Here is a 10,986-nt window from a genome sequence, read left to right as displayed (position 1 = left end):
GAATTTCTGCAGAAAAGAGGCAAAGGAGCAGAAACTTGCGCTGAAAAGAGATGAATCAGCAGAGTTTCTGCTGAAAAGAGGTTTTTTTTCTGAAAACAGCCAAAATAAATGGAATTTGTGCTGAAAAGGGGTGAAAAAAATGAAAATTTTGCTGAAAAGGGGTGAAGAAGCTAAAGTATACCAAATCAAAGTATTTGTGCCAAAACATAGTGTTTCTGCCATATTGTGGTACTACTACATTACAACATGAATACGGATTAAAGATGAAAGAAACTGGCAACAAATTCCTCCACTACAAACCAGTCTGATACCACTTCTTTGCAGTGTTCACGTTTACTAAGGCACTACCCAAAAGGCGCCATGAGAGGGCACTCCAACACAAGAGATGAGGTGAATGAGCAGAATTTCTGCTGAAAAGAGGCAGAAGGTTCTGTATGTAGAAAAAGAAACACTGTTGAACCATGTGTGAAATAAATACATAAATGAAATGAAAGAACAACCTGGTTCTGCTCAAATTCACCAATCAGAGGTACTGCCTCAGTCTGCTTCATCAGACTGTGTACTTGTTTCTGCCATGGAGCGTTAACAAGAATCTGAGGTCCATATTAGAAAAGCTGCTAAAATCATAAAACTTTGCAGAATTGTAATAAATTAGCAATATAAATTACAGGTCTGTGATAGTGTATCAATTTGTAGTGAAAAAAAAAATGTTGAACAAGGTGGGATTGAACCCACGACCTTTGAGCTGCAGAGCCGTGTCATTACTGATTGCGCCACCTGGAAAGGGGGCGGCGGTCTGAAAGACAGATACTTGAGCAGTCAGAAAATAGATCGCGGTGAGAGGCGAAAAACGCCGTTTTTTGGAGTTACAAAACGTCGTGTAACTCAAAAACTAGGAGGGCTAGCGGCATAATTCTTGTACTGGGTGAATCAGCGGACTTTGGTGTACTTTGACTGCGATTTTCATTGCTCTTTGTGCCTCCGTCGTGGAGATATGACGAGAGAAGAAACGGCTTCATTTCCAGAGTTTGAAAACTGAGAGGAGGACCGATTTCCACCCCTCAAACAAACGTAATTCATTGCTCAACGGTAAGATAATTGTAAAAACTGCTTCCACTGTGAGTGTCAGCAGTGTCTGAAGATATATTGGCACAAGCCTCATGTCCTAACTTTGCTTTGTTAAAGAGATATGGCGATTTTAAAATGCCTCCCGTTACAGAATTTCAGCTCTGAATTTCAAAACCTCCCCATAGACTTTGAATGGGGAGTATTGAGACCTTGTGTCACTCCGAGGCAAATTGCAAAAAAACGGTAAATCTCACAATAAAGATAGTGACATTGTCTGAAAGCCAGCAAAAATACCTACGTTTTGATGTATAATTTGTGGGGGTTGAGTGGAAATTGAGTCAGTAGCAAGAAGTTGTTTAGACATGAAGAGAAAATTCAGAACGGACCAGCACTCACTCTGACTTAATTGCATAGCAACCATAGCAACGCATGTATTTTCTGAAAAATCACAATTTTGCAACTGAAAACTTAAAGAGGTATAAAATTAAAACGGTAGAAGATCTGAAAAAGCTGAATCATTCAGGAATAGCCCAATAGTCTGAGAACATTTTAAAGTTTGAATGGAGTTTCTAGGTGAAAGTATGACAAAGTAGTTAAGTTTCAAAAACAAGCAAGTTTTAGCAGAATTGTGGAAGTTTCCCATTCATTTCAATGGGACAAATTAAAGGAAAAAAGTGTAATATTTTAAAAAGTATAACAGTAATAAACACCAAAAGTCATAGCCGGCATTAGCAGAAAGAGCAGAACAGTTTAGAGTTTGAACGGAGAAAATCGGCTGAAAACTGAGGGAGTAGATAAGTGCCAAAAAGTGTACGGAAGCAACTAGGGGAATAATAATAAAGAAGAAAGAGAAACAGGAAAACAATAGTGTGGAAGCCCTTTAGGGCATCCACACAATTAAAACTGTAGAGGCCTCTCTCTGTAGTCTGTTATCGCCCCCTAGGGCTTAAACAATCTTGCTGTAAACTGTTGTTTGCATAGAATCATCCATCCAACCATGCATCCATCATCGGGGGGACGGGGCTATCCCAGCTGGGTGAGAGGCGGGGTACACCCTGTACAGGCCGCCAGTCTGTCGCAGGGCCAACACAGAGAGACAGACAAACATTCACAGCTATGGGCAGTTTAGAGTTACCAATTAACCTAACCCCACTACTAGCATAGGCTTATCCATCGACCCGTTCCCCGACCCTCTCGTCCAATGGGAGAAACCCCAACGTGCAGGCAGCTAGGATACCCACCCCAGGGCGCCGCCTCTCACCAGGGGCAACTCCACACTGAGACAGAGCCCCTCTCCAGGAGCCTGGTTCCAGAGCCCGAGTCGTGCGTTTAGGTGAGCCCGACTATATCCCCTGAGCCCCTGGGATCCCTGGGACATACAAAGCCCTCCACCACGATAAGGTAGCGATTTCTGGAGGCGTTAGTGCAGTATTATTGTATTTTATTTATTTATGTTTGAATTGTTTTTCTCCCCTTGCAACATTCATGAGTGTCATCACCAGAGATGGCTTATTTTTGTGGCCATTACTTTATTTCTTTTATTTCTCTGTTTATTATCGTTGTTTAACACCTGCTAACATCGTTTATCGAGATGTGCACAAGAACATTGTTCTGCAGTGTTCTGTGTTTCAAATAAAGTACGGTTGGTAAAAAAAAAACAGAATTACTTTTTTCTGCCATCCCCCTTTAAACGATCTGTGATTAATATTTGCAATGGAAATTACACATAATGAAATCAGCTGATTTTTGAAGGAAAAAAATCATTTAAAGAGTTTTTTAAGCACAAAATTGGCTTTTACATCTGATCTGTTTCACCGTGTCTAATAAGCTTCATACTTCAGCTTCATGATTTCAGCAGAAATCACTACATGACTGAAACACAAACTTCATGCCTCTTGATAGAATATTAGACAGTAAGCACAGATCACGCTGCGTATTGGATAACAACAAACAGGTCAGATGTTAGAATGCTTTTATTTTTACTTTAGTTGACAGGGTTTGCAGGAGAACAAATATGAAAGCATCATTTGATCATGTGTGGAGCAGTGTTCAGCATCTCCATGCATCAACATGATGTTTCTCCTCCTGGGTTAAATCACCGTCATTTTTAATGTGAGATTTAATTAAACGTCAGCTGTTAAAATAAGAACACTTTTACTTTTTTACATTTTGAGTTTTATTGATGGTCTTGTAGGAGCGCTACAACATTCCTGGAGAAAGAAACCTGACGTTTATATTTGTCCATGCACAACTTTGCTAAACACTGGAGACAAACCTCTATGACCAAACATCCATCCTTGGACTCTATAAACGCACAGAGCTGCTGGAGAAGAGCAGATGGAGTTATCAGGGACTCACTCCCTGCTCAGAAACTGCACACAGGCTTTTCAATAGCTTCCTCCCCACCACAGTCAGACTGCAAACAAAAACTACTGAATAATGTGCAACAATAACAAAGCTCAGAAATGTGCATAACTGTACGACATCTGCAATATAAATATCTTGTAAAGGGGGGTATAATTTATAATCTATCATTTACAGTAGTATTGTATTTTGTATTGTCTTGTTTATTCTTGTCTTTTTCTAACAGCATTGTACAGTTTTTTTATTCCTGGTATGTCTGCTTGGAGCCACTTCCTAGTCAGGAACACTAAAATAATTCTCAGTAGATATTTATGTTATGGACTAGTTATATTTGGCCTAAGTACATATGTAAGCAATCAAAGGGAATTTGGGGTACAGCAAATCTTCTCCAAACATTTGTGGATATCTTCTCAGTAACTTTGGGGCAGGACCAGAATGCATGGCAGTGATTCACCTTTGGACTTTGAAGGGATTCTTTGGTCTGGGGTTGGGAAAAAACAAACCAGCCGAACTCTCCCCAGTTGGATGAACAGGTTGGTTCCTTTTGCATTTTACATAACAAATACCTCAATACCTACTGAGCCTGTTTCTTTCTCCCATTTCTTTTTAACATATAAGGTATTGGTGGATTTGTTTTCTTGAAATCCTCAATAAAACTTTCTGAACAATTTTCCGAACTATAGTACAAGTATAAGTATAAAAATTTGAAATATTTTCAGAAGTCTATTGCTCTTTTCCTGAGCATTGGTCCCCACAATTTCATTACATCTGGTTCTCATCTGTAGGCATTGTTGCGAAATCAATCAATGTAGAGCAGTGAAACAAACCACGGAGGCCCCAGAAAAGTGCAATCAAACGGTGAGTTTATTAACACAGAAGAAGAAATTTCAGCATGAGTCTCCCTCCAAAAATACATGCTGGTTTTATAGCACTGAGGATCACACCCCCACGTGCGTCAATTACAGGTCAAAAATACATTGTGTACAGTCATTGTTTACAGACAACGGTACATCTTGTACATCTTTAATGGCTAGACACAGACATATAACTTCTCTTTTCTATAACACCTACCAAATAAGACAATAAACTTCAAGCCCCCAGGGTCTCTGAGGCTGGTCACTGACTCTGGTCATCAGTCACCAAGTAGACTAAAGGGCAACAGGTTACAAAAAGAAGCAGAAGACACTTGGGCCTTCGTCACTAAATTTATGTGTATTGTAAGCATGCATGCAGTCAACCTTCTATGTTCTCCAGTGAAACTTAAGACCCTTTTGGATGAAACATCAACTTCAAATCAGCACAAATATGCAATGTATATAAAATGATCATAACTAAGCCTGTAAATAAAAAGGTCAATGTGATGACAAACATCTTCAATACAATATGAACCCTGTAAGAAATATTACTAATAAAATAATGCTGTAAAACATGTTATTAATGCAATTATAATAATGCAGGTTATATGGCAGCAATAAAAGAATTTCTGAATCTCCACAGCATCTAAAGAAATCTTGATTATTTAAACCGTGTTTTGTCGAGCCCGTTCTCCCTCCCGAGGCGTAACATCCCGACGTTTTGTCACGTCCCGCGGTGCCGTGAGGAACGCGAAAGGTGACCTTCCGAGTTCTTATGGTACGTGCCGGGTTATGGATTAAATCCAGTGGAATGACGCTCCCACGGTAATAGACGTTCCAGCCCTGTATTGCAGCCCTAAACCTAACCTTTTCCCTAACCCTAACCACAACCTTATCCCTTACCCTAACCATAACCTTATTCTTAACCTTAACCAGCACTGTAATGATGTGAAATAGTGTTTTCCCAAGCGATTTTAAGGAAAAGAACAGTGGCTTACGACAACAACTGTCTGCCATCTATAATCCAGTTTTGAGTTCCCTCCCCAGACGCCTTAATGCCCACTCACACCCTGGGCCATCTGACCTCAGGAAATCACATGATAGGGTGGGGCTAGGTTTCACAATGAGCTCACCTGAAACCCTGGCTGATTGTGACCTACACCCATTTTCACATCTTGGCTCATGTGATTAGGTAGAGGATCATCAGGGGGTCCTTTTGTCCCTCTTGGGGGGGGGGGATACTCCCAAAGGGTTTAAATCTGGAACTCTCCATCATTTGACCTTAGAACTGAAGAAGCTTCTTGGATTAAACTTAAAGAAGTCCAGACGCTTTTCTTTCCAAGCTCCTTAGACTACAATGACCTGGATGGCTGAGAACCTTCACAGCATATTTCTGTTTTCCCACACAAAGTAATGAAGTGCAGCATCGACTGTTTTACAAATGATTTAGGAACATTTTTACTTTTGCAGGATGCACTGAGTGAGACAATCCCTGTTTAAGATAAAAGGATCAGTGATCGATGGCTCATGAGCCACAGATCAAATCTGTTTTTCATTTTTGGATTTAAATGCTGAAAATTAGAAATGACCCTCTCAGATTGATCTCGACAGATGTTAGTTCCCAAATAAGTCATCTGTTCTTTGACAGGAAAACCTTCTTTATGGACACGAGCCTCTCCGACAGGAACAGGACACATTTTCATGTTTAAAGTCAGACCTGATACTCCAGAGAAAGCATTAATGCAGTTTATCATCTTTGTTTTGAACTCATTTTTAATGAAGACAGCTGTATCACCTGCGAGCTGACAGCATTTCATTTCCTGACCTGAGACGGTGATCCTTCAAATGTGTTATTTTAACAGAAAGAAGAAAGGTTCAGCAGGACCTCCGTGTTTAATGCCTGAGAAACTCTCCGAGTGGTTTCCACCAATGTTTAACCAAAATATTACCATCATTATAAAATGTTTTAATTCTTTTTTGAAGTACTGACCAAAATCTAGTCCAAAACATTGATTAAGAATTTGATGTTTACAGGCTCAAAGGCTTTAAACGTATCTATAAAGAAGATAAACCTGTTTTCAGTTCTGATCCGTCACATCCAGAATCAACCTGACTTTGGTACTTAGATGTGTTCCTTGCATAAAGGCTGAGGGTCATCTCTAATGGTATCCAAACATGACTTCAGTCTTTTTGCTACAATATCAGATCGTAATTTCACATTATTGTTAATCAGTGCCCTCTGAACTGTGTGAAATCTTTTTTAAAGAACAAATATCCGTCAAACATGCTGTGAAACATGTCTGAACCTTTCTGTGGTGCATGTTTTATTTACAGCCTGCATTAGAGACGTCCAGCTCTCCAAAATAAAAGCTGAAAGGTGTGTTTTATTGTGTTATGTCAAGTTTGTGGAAAGTAAAAGTTACAGTGATTTAATGATCTTTAAAATGACTGATGATGAATCAGCTTATAAATCAGGACACACTGCTCTCCCCGACAGGTCACCTTAAGGATTAAAAGTGTTTCTATCGGTAATACTGGTCATGTATTTACTTGGTATCCGACCGATAACAAAATTTGCAGTATTGACACACACGTGTGGATACTTCTTTAACACACTATGGCTAGCCCGGCCACGCCCTGCAGCTCTGTGCAGAAGTGAAACCGGTGATTGCTTGATGTCCACTTGGTAGTGCATGTGTGTGCTTAGTGAGCTCCATGCACTGTCAGTCCACAGGGACTGCTGGATTGGTCCTCCAGCCCAACCCTGCTTTGCTGCCAAAAGGCACAAACGCACCTATCTGTACAGGTGCAATATGTAACGGAGTGGAGCAATAGTCTCTCACTCAGAGAACCAAGGTTACAGTGTAACCACACAATTTGTTGGCCTTCACATCAAACTCCAGAACATGAATCTTCATATTTACGAGATCATCTTGTCTTTCATACGTAGCTGCTCGCACAGAGAGATTATCAACAACATTCAAACTCGATAAGACTGAGTTTAAATGAAACAAACACGTCTCTAAGCTCCACAGCTCTACGTTTAAAGATTCAAAGACTAATAAACATCTAATTTTATTATAAAAGCTTTATTCTGACCCATGAATGTGGAAAGTTATTAGTACTTATGTATGTCTGGAATGTTTGTGGATGAAGTATGTATCTGTGGCTGACCGTGACAGTGAGAGCAGAAGTTGTCTGCGTATGTACAAATGGAGATAAAGCTGCTCTCTTTCTGTCATTCTCCCCTCAGGATACGTGATGATACCTGTCAAGAAATATCAAAATAAAAACACAAGTCACAGATTTCTAAACTTTATTCAACACACTGATGATCAGCTGCTGCAGGACTTTTTCCAACATCAGAGCATCACCTGACAGCAAAACAACCAATCAGAGTAGGAGAGAGTGTGTCCCTCCAGGCAATCTAATTTATCACCAGCTCTGATTAAAGGCAGAGGAGTATATTGATGAGAACCAGGAGCAGGTTTCTCATTGTGAAGGTCAGAGGTCAGAGCCCTCCTGCTGCAGCAGTAGGTCCACAGCAGCCTCCACGTCCTCCACCATGTGACTCGGCTCCATCAGGTCGGGTTCCGGTACCAGGTCTCTGTGACCGTGAAACACCGTCTCCATGATGCTGCTATTCTGGTCACTTGGCAGTGGGAAACTGGGATTGTAGAGACCTGTGCATACCTGAGGACAGGTACATGAGAAGATAAGCATTTTTCCAGTCTCATTATTTTGAATTCAGATGTCCACATGCTTTTATTTTGAAGGACTAAATCACTGATGCTCAAAATCAAAATTAGGCTTATTAGCCCCGATTTACTGACTTGGTTTTAGCTCTCTCTGCAATACAGTATCACTTCCTATTCCTGTTACAGTTCACAGTGTTTTTGTTTAGCCTGTTTAGTTTTGGATAATGACTTATCTTATGGTGTGATCATAAGATAAGTCCAAAGAGCACTCTCTGTTGATTCACCCACTAATTATAGTCACAGTATTCACTCACTGTCTTTAGGGATTCACTAGCTTAGCTTAGCTTAGCTTGTAGCCGAGTCGCTAGCAGCAGGGCCTCTTCACCTGTTCGTTCTGCACTTTCCTGCTCCTTGTGTCAGATATTTAATTACTTACTACTTACTACTTTTTGCTCCTTACGTTTTCATTACTTTAGGGTCAATGATATAATTTATAGTGTTTATACTGGGAAGTTGGAGCAGGTTCGAGTGAGTGCAGACATGATCATAGTAGTCCTTTAAATCCCACTTTAACCTATGACTGTACTCATTTTTGTGTCCAGATGTGGAGGTAAAGTCACCTGCTACAATGTAGGCAACCAAAAAAAATTATTATTTTATAATCATAATAATCATATTGATAATGCACAAAGCTCAGTTTGTATAAAAGTAGATGGTAGAATTGCTGTTCAAGGAACTACTTTTTATTTTCTTACTTTGAGTACATTTCAGAGTCTGTACTTTTCAGTTTTACTTGAGTAAAGAAGTTGATTCAATACTTTTTCAATTCAATACAGACCCCAAGCAGCTGGGGAAAGAGGGCGGCTGGGTGACGGTGAGGAGGAAGCATAGTCTTAAACAGAAGCCCCAGGTACACCACCAACCTGTTCATGTGTCTAACCGTTTTTCCCCACTCGGCGACACACCCGCCGGGGGTCAAACTCTGGTAATTGGTGATTCTGTTCTCAGACATGTGAAGCTAGAGACACCGGCAACCATAGTCAATTGTCTTCCAATTGAAGACAAGGGTAAATGTAAATTCAGTAAAATCATAATTCACGTCGGCAGTAATGACACCCGGTTACGCCAATCGGAGGTCACTAAAATCAATATTGAATCGGTGTGTAACTTTGCTAAAACAATGTTGGACTCTGCAGTTTTCTCTGGTCCCCTCCCCAATCAGACCAGGAGTGACATGTTTAGCCGCATGTTCTCCTTAAAGGAGAGGTCGTGTGGCAGCAATTTTTCACACCAGCCCAAAAATCAACGAAAGACCCAGACAGACTTTTAATTTATTTGAAAGCCTGATGCTTAGCCTTGCCCACCCCAGCTGTAAAACTCAGAAACCAGTCTTACTTGTTATCATCTATCGTCCACCTGGGCCTTACACAGAGTTTCTGTCTGATTTCTCAGACTTTTTATCTGATTTAGTGCTCAGCTCAGATAAAATAATTATTGTGGGTGATTTTAACATTCATGTAGATGCCAGCCTTTGCACTTCGACCTCATTATTTAAATTCATTTTTTAATGAATATCCACCTTTCAAAAAAAGAAAGAATACGTCACCTTTGAGGTTTATTACCTCAAAGGTGATGTACGTACCAGGATAGAGTGGCACTGAATTGCAGACATCGGCTCCTCCTCTGCCATCACCTCACTTCCCATTCCCCGGGCAACCAGCCTGGTGGTGGTTGTCACAGCAGCATGCTGCTGAGCCAGGTAACGGTTGTACAAGTTAGCACCATAGATGTCGGTCATTAGGTTGTCACTAGGCAACAAGAAGACAGTTGGATTAGCCAACAAAGTAGATACTGGTTCCCAAGCTGTGACGCTGGGTCACACCATCAAGTGATTGCTGGTGAGCTGCAAGAGGCAGTGTAAAATACCATCAAAATTTATAATTAAACTCAAAAGCATTCAGAACTTTGTTGTGGAAAATCTTAAATGAAATTGCACCACCAGGTGAGTGATAACATTCTACATGCATGCATACAATTGGTGTCAGGTATTATCTTGCTATACTAAAGTGAGAAAGTGATGTTACTATTACTAATATGACATGATTAAAATATGTGATTGATACATCAAAGGAAATTTCCAGTACAACTACAAACAAAGCCATGATTAAATTATAAGTAATTTTTTATTTATCTGACCAATTCCCAATTAGGAGCTGCTTTATTTCTCTGTTGGACAAGTGAAACTGTCACAATACCAAGACAACCGAATAGAGAAGAAGCTATCAGCAGATGTTGGTATAGATGACGTTGCTGTTGTAGATCATGTTTTACTGATGGTGTTACAGATGGTGTTGTTATGGATGGAGTTGTTACACGTGTTGTTACAGATGGTGTTATTACAGAGGGTGTGACAGATGTGTGGCTAGAGATGGAGTTGTTATAGATGGAGTTGTTTACACATGGTGTTGTTCCAGATGGTGTTGTTACAAATGGAGTCGTTACAAATGGAGTTGTTACAGATGATGTCGTTACAGATGGAGTTGTTACAGATGATGTCATTACAGATGGAGTGGCTATAGATGGTGTTGTTACAGATGGAGTTGTTACAGATGGTGTTGTTCCAGGTGTTGTTATTACAGAGGGTGTTACAAATGTGTCGCTAGAGATGGGGTTATTACAGATGGTGTTGTTATGGATGGAGCTGTTACAGGTGTTGTTACAGATGGTGTTATTACAGAGGGTGTGACAGATGTGTGGCTAGAGATGGAGTTATAGATGGAGTTGTTTACACATGGTGTTGTTCCAGATGGTGTTGTTACAAATGGAGTCGTTACAAATGGAGTTGTTACAGATGATGTCGTTACAGATGGAGTTGTTACAGATGGAGTTGTTACAGATGATGTCGTTACAGATGGAGTGGCTATAGATGGTGTCGTTATAGATGGAGTTGTTACAGATGGTGTTGTTCCAGGTGTTGTTATTACAGAGGGTGTTACAAATGT

Source organism: Oreochromis aureus, linkage group 5, assembly GCF_013358895.1.
Source record: "Oreochromis aureus strain Israel breed Guangdong linkage group 5, ZZ_aureus, whole genome shotgun sequence".
In the NCBI taxonomy this organism is placed as follows: Eukaryota; Metazoa; Chordata; class Actinopteri; order Cichliformes; family Cichlidae; genus Oreochromis; species Oreochromis aureus.
The sequence above is the reverse complement of the archived record's forward strand: the minus strand, read 5'-3'. Positions refer to the sequence as shown.